Raw genomic sequence first — 10,174 nt, forward strand, 5'->3', positions numbered from 1 at the left:
CACGAGATCAGAACTGGATGGTGCCCGGCTACCATTACTGAACGTTTTGATCAAAGATTCCATAGAAGAATCTTGGTCAAAAAGGGGGACAGAAGGGAACAGAATCTCAAATTGTCATGGAATCCAGAATTCTGCAGCTATGGAGGCTGGATAAACTTCTGAAATTATTGCCCTGAGATAATCTATAAACCAAAAATATCCCCTGAAGTCCTCCTAAAGCCAAACAAAAGGTTAGCTTAACTAGTAAAGAATGTCCACTTTGAGCACTGTGCTCTTTTAAGATCTATCTATATGGGATCAAACTGACAACAGTAACTCAAAAGATTAGATAGGAAACTTAGGGGGCAGTGATTTTACATTAATGGGGGTGGAACAACTCAGAAAAAGAGGGTGAGAATGGCTGCACAATGTAATCAATGTCACTGAATCATACGTGTAGAAACTGAACTGGTATATGTTCTGCTTTGCATAGTCTCAACAACAAAAATAAATTATTTTTTTTAAAAAAAGGATGTTTCTTTGAAGAATATGTTATATAGTTCATACGCAAAAATCTACTTCCCTCAACATGTCTAAGTTTAGAATTAACTGAAACATTAAATTTTCTAAAAAACCGTAAACTAGATAAAGCAAATTTTGACCAAATTAATCTTTGGTGAAAAGAACAAAAAATCAAAATTAGTATTTGAATTATTTAAAAACTCCTACAGGAGACTGGAACTGGGGTAAAACTGTTATTAATTCAGGCAATTCAGTTAATTACAATCAACTAGTCACAAAATTGGTTTACCCAAACACAGCCAAATTAATTGGTTTTTCTGGGAAAGGCCCGACATTGCACAGAACCTGTAGTCCACATTCTTAAGGGTTCAAATTGCACAGATCAATCTAAGGCAGTGGTTCACAAACTTTACCATGTATCTGAGTCACCTGGATGAATCACTAAAACACAGATTTGTTGGCTCCACCTCCAGAGTTTCTGCTGGTCAGGGGTGGGGCCTGATAATCTGCATGTCTAACAAATTCCTAGGTCATACTTCAGCTGGTCCAAAGACCACACTTTGAGAACCACTGATGTTTAAGTTTTCAAAATCTCAAACTTGCATATTTAAAAGTGGCCACAGATGGAAATATTTGCTGTAAGCCCCACACAGCACAGAGGACAGAGCATGGTTTTTGACATTAGATGGAGTAGATTCAAGTCCTAGCACTCCCCCTCTTGCTAATTATAAAGCTCTGAGAGCAAGTGACCACTTTTGAATCCTGAGTTTCATATCTAGAGGCAACAAAGTTCCAATTTTTCTAGGAAAAAAAATTATTTTTTTTTACTGTTTGTCATGGGCACACTCTGGACAGGGTGTGTGTAGGAGAGTGGCATTTATTAACTCCTCTTTGAAACAGAGATTTAATGATAAACATCAGCCTGTCCTACACAGTTTGAGGTCTATCTCTGAAATCACTGGGGCTCAGAATTAGTGTCTATCAATTTCCTAGAGCTATCAATCAATCTTTTAAAAGATGAACTTTAGCCCTCTTCAAGTTCTGCCTGTTTTCATATATTTATGTCATTCTAGAGCTCCGAATCTAATCTTGATCTGAGTCTCTTCTCCGAAAACTAACCTAATCCATTACAAAATTAATTCACTGTTGCATTTTTTTTAATGTGGCTGCTATAAATGATTTATTATGTAACATGCGTCTAGTATAACGAGCTGAACCAAGTTAATTTCATATTGTCTAGTTTGACAATATACTGACAATATTTTTTTTACTTCAATCTGATTTTTAAATCATTTTTGTTGGCATATAAAAAAAGAATTTTTGTACTGAAAGAGGATAAAAATCTAAATTTCACACTGCAGAATACAAGGCCTGGGATAATAAAATACAGTATTACTATAAAACACAAAAAGCAATTTTTATTTACAACTTAGATAAAGTGAATTCAAATTTGGTGGGGTATTATCTTCTAAGACGCTCTCAATTTATCAGCTAACAAACAACAGGAGAATTTTTTATGTGTGTGCTTTGTTTATAGTAAAATAATAATCTGGTAGGAGAGCAGCAAAACTTGTTCATAACAGGATAGAAACAAAAAAACCAAACCCGTTGCCGTTGAGTCAATTCCAACTCATAGCGAACCTATAAGACAGAGTAGAACTGCCCAAAGGGTTTCCAAGGAGCCTCTGGTGGATTCGAACTGCAAACCTTTTGGTTAGCAGCCATAGCTCTTAACCACTGCGCCACCAGGGCTCCATAACAGGATAGAAGCTGATAATAATTACACTCAAAGGTAGACCTGTGTTATTAAAGGAATGATTATACTTCACCTATACCATCCAAAAACATTCACCCACTGACAACTATAAATGGGTGACAGAAGTACCTAGAATGACAGCTCACAGAATGCAATGCAACATAACAAGATTTTTCAGAGGCTCCAAAAGTGATACTATTTTTTTGTTTCATTCACCAGAATGTGGCCATTCGTATGTTGTTTTTGTTAGTTGCCACTGAGTCATCTGTACTGTTGTTAACTGTCCTGGAGTTGATTCTGACTCATGGTGACCCCATGTGTGCAGAAGAGAACTACACTGTATAGCGTTTTCAAGGCTATGACCTTCTGGAAGCAGATCACCAGGCCTGTCTTCTAAGCCACCTCCAGGTGGGTCTGAACTGCCTACCATTAGGTTAGTAGCCCAGCAGTTAACAACTTGTGCCAATAGGGCATTGGAAATTAAACACAGCATAGAGAAAAGGGCATGAGATAGAGGTGGGTTCAAGTCTCAGCTCTTCCTCCTTGCTTTGAGAGCAAGTGATCACACTGCAAAACCTGAGTTTCACCTGCAAAACTTAGATAATTCCCCCAATCTTTCAGAATCATTATGAAGACTAAAAAAATGCATCCAAAGTATCTGTGGCACAAAGAAAGTACTCAATAAATGGCAGCTGCAATTTTATTTCATTAATAAACAATAAACCTAGTCAAACTATTTTGTATTTCACAGGCTTTTAGGGAATTGAATAGATTTCTAATGTTACCGCTAATGGAATTCTCAGTTTCCTAGTCACAAGATTTTCTAGTTATTTATTCCTAACATAAAAATAAATTTTAAAAGATATTATTTTAATAAAATGTTTGGCTTTATTAATGTTGGATTACAAATGTATTTTTTATATTATGAAGGCATCTCAATTCCATGGTTATAAGTAGATATATCTAAAGAGACATGAAATTCTCAAAAAAGACTTCCTCTAGACAAAAACACAACTTTTTATTTAACTTTTAATGTTAAACTTCATAATACAGTATATACATTTTCTATGCAACCAAATCAAAAAACCAAACCCATTGCCATCAAGTCAATTCCGACTTATAGTGACCCTATAAGACACATTAGAACTGCCCCATAGGGTTTCTGAGGGGTGGCTTGCTTGTGTATTCGAACTCCCGACCTTTTGGTTAGCAGCCGAGCTCTTAACCACTGTGCCACCAGGGCTCCTTCTATACACATACCTTCTCAAAACCTGATGTTGGCTCTGAATTAATTTATAAGTAGTACATGTGGAAGATAAATACTTTTTTTCATTTAAAATAGCCAGTCACAGAGTCCCTGGGTGATGCAAACAGCTAAGTGCTTGGCTACTAATCAAAATATTGGTGGTTTTCACGAACCTAAGAAAATTGACCACCGCATGTATCACAGCCTGTACCTGAAGGTGAAGGGGAACGTGCTCTCAGGAACAAGCGGATTCTCATGGAACACAGCCACAAGCTGAAGGCAGACAAGGCCCACAAGAAGCTCCTGGCTGACCAGGCTGAGGCCCGCAGCCCCAAGACCAGGGAAGAACGCAAGCATCATGAGGAGAGGCTCTGAGCCAAGAAAGAAGAGATCAAGACTCTGTCCAAGGAGGAAGAGACCAAGAAACAAAGCTGCTCCCCTCTCCTGTCTGTACATAATGGCCTCAGCAATTATACAGATCAATCGTTCAATAAAACAAGCCTTTATCTGCTATATAGATATACAGATATGTAGATATGTAGATATATATAGATATATGGTTTGAACCCACCCAAAAGTGCCTCAAAAGAAAGGCCTGGCAATGTGCTTCCCAAAGGTCATAGCCATGAAAACCCCATGCAGCACAATTCTACTCTGCAACACATGGGGTCACCATGAGTCAGAATTGACTCAAAGGGAACTGGTTTGGTGGTTTTTGTTTGTTTTTAGTTTTGATTAACAGCCAGTCACAGTACTCCCTTGTCCACCCACAAATGATTGATTTCTCAAGCTCTGAGTCAGGCAGCCATTTACCCAAGTCACAGCCAATTAGGATAGGACTCTGACACCCTAGTTAAAGGCAACAAACTAAAGGCTGAACAGAAGAAAACCTGAGGGGCTTTGGTGACACTACGGTGTAAGAACCATGCCCATCTGCTCACTCTGGTTTGGATGGCGACTCACCAACCAGGACAGAAGCTCTAAGGAAATTCTGAATGTGTAACAAGAGAGCGAGTATTATTAGGGAAGAAAAGAAGAACCAGTAAAAACAGAAGAGGAGCATAAGAAGCAGATACAGAAAAGCTGAGTCTCAGGTGTTCCTTTAAGCAACAAATATTTACTCAGTCCCTTCTATGTGCCAAAGAGTGTGTCAGAACAAATTATGACAAGCGCCACTAAAAGAAGGCACCACTTCTAATGACCAAATGTGAGGAAAAAAGGATCAAAGAGATTGTGTGCCCATATCTAATCTTGTTTGGAATCCCCTAAAACGTCCACTAAAAAGTGAAATTGGCTCCAATGTGATCAATATCAGAAATTCTCTGCAGGGAGAGGGGAGGTGTGTTATGTACACAACACTGAATATTAGCTCTATCAAACCTCTAAACATCAACAAACTACACTTAGAGGCTGCGACTGTGAATACCACAAAGACCTGCAAATAAGAGGGTTAGTAAAAACATCTCCCAAAACTGCTTAAGGAGCTTAATTAGAGAAAGGACCTTGGCAAATTTTTACAGTATTATAGGTTATTTATCTTTGGTTCCATGGCTTACATTTGCCACCAGCCTCATCTTATCCCACAGTGTTCTCATCTCTATCAAAGTCTCCTAAGAATTTGGTTTGATCAGTGATTTGAACATAAATCCGGTAATAAGTCAAATGTGTTTCCTTTCCCAGGCTTATTTGCATTTATGGCCTTCTAACAGTTGAATGAAAGGCACTGTGGACTATTAAATTAATTTTAAGCATCAGTGAATGGTGACAGAGGAAATGAAGAGCAGAGAATAAGATTCTTTGGAATCACACCTCAAATACTGAACGAATCTGTCAATGAATTACCTGAAAATTAAAGAACAGTACAATTAAAGAAATGACAGCTGTCTGAAAACTATGTTTATGATAATAAACAATAACTTAAACGGTGAGATTATTCTATCCAACCTCCTAACTTTAATAATTCACTCAATGACTCAAGTTCGGATCACTGCAGTGTATGTAAATTCTAATTTAAAAAGTGACAGTTTATGTTAAATGAGAAACTATTTTGTTCTGTAAGCCTTCATCTTAAGTGAGAATAGCAGCACAACTGGAAGAGCGCAGTCAATGTCACTGAACTGTGCATGTAGAAATTTTTGAAATGGTGTCTTTGGCTATGTGTATTTTCACCAAAAAAAGGGGTTGAGAAGTTAGGGGGTTGACATATTGTGGGGTTGTTAACCAGTGTCATAAAACAATATGTGTAACTACTGTTACAGAACTATTTGTTCTGTAAGCTTTCGCCTGAAGTACAATTAAAAAAAAAAAAACCACATAGTCAATAACCATACTACTTTTCTGCACAAACGTGAACTGGACAAGCTTGGAACATTTGTTTTTCTGTAGTTTCAATTTTTGTGAAAGTTCTAAATTTGTATTAACAATTCATTTGAAACTCTATCCCCTTAATTTTATTCTGGCATGGTGATTTCAAGGAAAGAGTGAAAACTCTTTTATGAGATCTTATAACAAACGAGTTTGTTGAACAAGTGGTCCATTAACTAGTGGTGGCCATTTAATAGATTCATGAAGAGAAAAAATGTTATACTGTCCAATTATTTAAGTAATGCTTGAGCTCTCCACAAAAGTTTCATCAAATGTTTAGTCATGATCATGAAACTCAGTATATACAGGAAAATTCCCTTTTCTTTGATCTGACTTCTTGATCCTTTGTAGATGTTATTTTATATGGGAACTAAATGACATATTAGGAAATATGTAGATGCATTTTGTAATATCAGTGATAAATGTCTTCTTAAACATCTTCAATATATATTTGATAAAACTGATTACTTGATTACTTAATTTTGAATTATTCATAGGCTTCAAGGCCTCTGTGTCAAACGTTTAATTTTTATCATTGTTACTCTCTATTGTTTTAGTGTATTCTATAGGATTGTAAAGTAACATTAAAGTAGTCAAAATCTAAAAAGAACTCAAATCATGATTTTGAAAAAAATAAAGCATCGATACAATCAGCTATATACAGGAACAATACAAACTTCCTAATCCTTAACTATTTATATAGGGGCTAGCTTGTATCATTAAATTGAAAGGGCAACAGTAGAAAAAGGGTAATTACAAGTCCATTTTTACATATTTGAAAAAGATTTAAATGAGACTTATTGTTGTTAGGTGCCATCGAGTTGGTTCCAACTCACAGCTATTCTGTGTACAAAAGAAAGAAACACTGCCCAGTCCTGCGCCATCCTCACAATCGTTGTTATGAGCTCACTGTTGCAGCCACTGTGTCAACCCATCTCATCGAGGGTCCTCCTCTTTTTCGCTGACCCTCTACTTCACCAAACATGATGTCCTTCTCCAGGGGCTGACCCCTCCTGATAATGTGTCAAAGCATGTGAGATGAAGTCTTTCCATCCTTGCTTCTAAGGAGTATTCTGGCTGTACTTCTTCTAAGACATATTTGTTCATATTTCTGGCAGTCCATGGTATATTCAATATTCTCCATCAGCACCATAATTCAAAGGCGACAATTCTTCTTCAGTCTTCTTTATTCATTGTCCAGCTTTCACATGCATATGAGGCAATTCAGGAGCACTTTGGTCCTTAAAGTGACATCTTCGCATTTTAACACTTTAAAGAGCCTTTTGCAGCAGATTTGCCCAAAGCAATGTGTCTGTTGATTTCTTAAATGCTGCTTCCATGGGTGTTGACTGTGGATTCAAGTAAAATGAAATCCTTGACAACTTCAATATTTTCTTTGTTTATCATGATGTTGTTAAATTATTATGAAATTGAATATAAATTATCTTTGAGCATCTTAAATTTAGGAAGAAACTGTATGTAAATATTATTTGGCAATCTACACTAGAAATATAGATAATAAAGAAATTGATATATTAAAAAAAAAAAGTGAGTTTAGTATATCAGTTTATCACCACATAATCCAAACCAATCGCAAAAAAAAAAATGAATATCTGTTTATATAACACTATCAATAAGTCATAAATCATATCTAATATTTGCTGAGTCTGGTTCTAAACTGCTAAGGGTTTGGCAATTTAAATTTGAACAGTATATATTTATGCCAAATGTATTGCTGAAATCTACTACAAATCAATACTTTTACTATAAAATGGCTTCTGAATCCATTAATTAATACTTCATCATTTGATTACTGTTTATAATTTAATGTAGTCACACAACTGCTCAGGAAAGCTCCATCTAGGAAGCACACAATTAATTCAATTCAACAAACACTGCTGTGTTCTTACAACATGTCCTAGATATACTGCACATCAGAATAAAGCTACAGTGATGGCTAAATAGACATGTTTAGGATAAGCTTCTGCTCACTGGCACTTAAAATTCCTCAAAATAACTTCTCTTGGATCTGGAATATTTTTCATCTTATTCTCATCTGCAAGACTACAGTTTAAAGAAGGTTAAATTTGAGTAAATTATCTGATTTCAAATACTCAGGAACTTATCAAACCTTTAAAAATTATATTGTCTTACAAGGAAGACCTGTTGAGGTTACTGTAGGTTAAAATGACAGAAAATGCTTTTATCTAAATTAAATATATTTATTAATTTTCTAGATTCAAACTTGTCATGACACTGTACTAATGAAGTTAGAAATTATAAGCAGCGTAAGAAATTTAATATGTATTTCTCATACATGCATATAACTTAACTGTTATTTGTTAATATATAAGGGAACTAAGCATGTTTATTTGGAAAATTGCTCTCTGAAATGCAGCTATTCTTTTCCCATGAGGTGAAAATTTATTCATGTCATTTGCATACCTTTTCCACTCTCTTATCAGCTAATTTGTCACCTTCATCTCAACTGATAACACCGGCCTGGATAATAATACATGAACTATTAGCTTAACAGCTTTAGAACACTGACCAAAAGCTGGGTGACACACCTACCGGCAGAGACCAACACTGTACATGCACTTTACGCCACACAATCTGGAAAGTCATACTGCTTTTGCCATGCCTCCTCCTCAAGAGTCCAACGCTCACATAGTTAATGACTGTTACCCTCACTAGGGATTCTCAGCATACCAAAACTGTGCTTTGAATGGGACCAATATCTTTGCTGTTTTGGTCACTAATAATAGCCCTAGAGCCATGGATAATCTGCACATAGTACGTGTCCATTAAACATTTGATGAATAAATCTAATTAAATCCTAAATCCCAGGCCATAGTTAATCACAACCCCCTAATTTAGGGCTCTTTCTTATGCATCATTTTATTAATTTTTCATGACTATGTTTTTAAAAAGCAAGGGGGGGGGACAATAACTTTTACAATGACTGACTTCTTCAAGAAATATTTACACTGATCCTAGCAAAAGTAAGCAGTGGTTTTGGCTCTAGTTCTTAGAGGGACTGTACAGTCTGAGGTTTATACAGTAAACACAATATGCAGATAAAAACACTGACCTCTGAAACCTGCAGGAAATCATAACTGCCTGAAACCCCACAACATCAATTATCAAATAAAAATCTTATTATCAGCACATCTAGCTTCTGGCAGCAGCCAATCTTTGAAAATATTAAGTCAGCATGGGTTTGAGAAAGCTACTGAGTCAATACAATAGTTTTACAAGTCCCTGTGAAATAATGAAGAAACCCTGGTGGCATAGTGGTTAAGAGCTACAGCTGCTAACTGAAAGGTCAGCAGTTGAAATCCACGAGGCGCTCCTTGGAAATCCTACTGGGCAGTTCTCCTCTCTCCTATAGGGTCACTATAGCAATCGACTTGATGGCAACGGGTTTGTGTGTGTGTGCGTGTGTAATAACAAACACTTTTGATTTTTTAGTTTTGAATTTAATACAGCTTAACAAAAGGAATTTATTCCCCCAGTATATTACTATTCTTCTAGTGTACAGCTGCCAACCCTAGTTAAATCTGATTAGGCCCCATGCTGAGTTAATCAATCTGATAATGTCAGACATTATTAAGAAAGCATACATGATATGGTCACACTGTCTACTATCAGAAACATGTATACCAAGGCCTTTGTTTTCCCAGAACACTGTAACTGCTGAAATTAGCTCAGAGTTTTACTTTGCTTTTTTATAAAGAATAAAAAAGAAAACCTCTTTTTCCTTTCCTTAGGTGGGTACAAAAAATATTATTCTGTTAAAATATTAATACTATAAAGAACTACTTCTTTTTCTTTATTGAGTCTTGTTTATATAATGTAAATAATCTTAAAATCACAATCAAGATTAGAAATAAAAACAAAACTTTACAAAAGTACAGATTCTCACACCGTAAAATTGTACGTGGAGTATCTTGAAATAATTTTCTATTTAATTTTTGTACATAATGTTTAAAGACCTGAAAACACAACCCACACTCTCTACTTGTGATTTTTATAACTTGGCTGCAATCAAAGGAAAAAGCTGCATGATCACTTAAACACAGAAGTCTGTCACGATCCCACTATAGGACAAGATATATACATTTCGGAAGGCAGAAAGCGCTATGAAGTATATTAATGTTTTTAAAAACGTTCTTTTTGTTTTTTCTCCTGAGAACATGAAAAGATTCAACAAAGGTAAATGAAAAGGTGTATGTAACCATTCCTTGGATTATACAGGAGCCCTGGTGGTGCAGTGGTTAAGAGCTACAGCTGCTAACCAAAAG

Source organism: Trichechus manatus, unplaced genomic scaffold (genome assembly GCF_000243295.1).
Source record: "Trichechus manatus latirostris isolate Lorelei unplaced genomic scaffold, TriManLat1.0 scaffold00049, whole genome shotgun sequence".
Taxonomy (NCBI): Eukaryota; Metazoa; Chordata; class Mammalia; order Sirenia; family Trichechidae; genus Trichechus; species Trichechus manatus.